The sequence below is a fragment of the Centrocercus urophasianus genome, unplaced genomic scaffold (genome assembly GCF_019232065.1).
Source record: "Centrocercus urophasianus isolate 14NV4802_14NV808 unplaced genomic scaffold, USGS_Curo_1.0 seq_9, whole genome shotgun sequence".
NCBI classification, from domain to species: Eukaryota; Metazoa; Chordata; class Aves; order Galliformes; family Phasianidae; genus Centrocercus; species Centrocercus urophasianus.
Genome location: NW_024885532.1, coordinates 23,865,599 through 23,866,283, shown reverse-complemented (window position 1 = coordinate 23,866,283; position 685 = coordinate 23,865,599).

Sequence of the window (685 nt, the reverse complement as noted above, 5' to 3'; positions counted from 1 at the left end):
AGGGAGGAAGACACATTTTAATAACTACTGTAGTAACATATAAAACACAGCTACCTAGAACACAGAAAATAGTGTATTTCTTTTTCTAATTTTGTATGTGTCCTCTCAAGCAGAAAGAGTACAGATTGAAAGTGTTCGCACAGTTTTCCTCTTGTGTGCATGCCAAAGGTGCAGAGAAGACAGATTTTTAAAAGTTGTCTGCATGCTGCAGCAGTGCAAAGAAGGAGGGATGTGGGAAGCTATTCTGAAATACAACTTTTCCAAATTCTGTTGGGACGCAAAGCTTTGTTACACTTCATGAGTTCACATTAAAATACCTCATATAGAAATATAGTTAATGCATCAACATCTGACAAAACACTTTTGAGAAGCTGGGAAAAGAGGTGTGAGGAGTTGGTCTTATTCAATTTTATTTTTAAGCTGGAGTCAAAACTGAAATATACATTGATAATATTTGTCTGCCGCCTGTCAGCTTCCCTTAGGGCTTTTTCTTTCTTTTTTTTCTTTTTTTTTTTTTTTTTTTTTTTTAGCTCTAGCAAGAGAAAAAATTTGTTTCAAGTTTTGTGCTTGATTTCTCACTTCAGATCTGAGTACCTTTTAGTTTCTTTCCTTCCACAGAGCATTTCAATTGCTGTCCATCACTTCCTCGGAAGCCTCAATATTGCCATTCCAAATGACTCTTTGT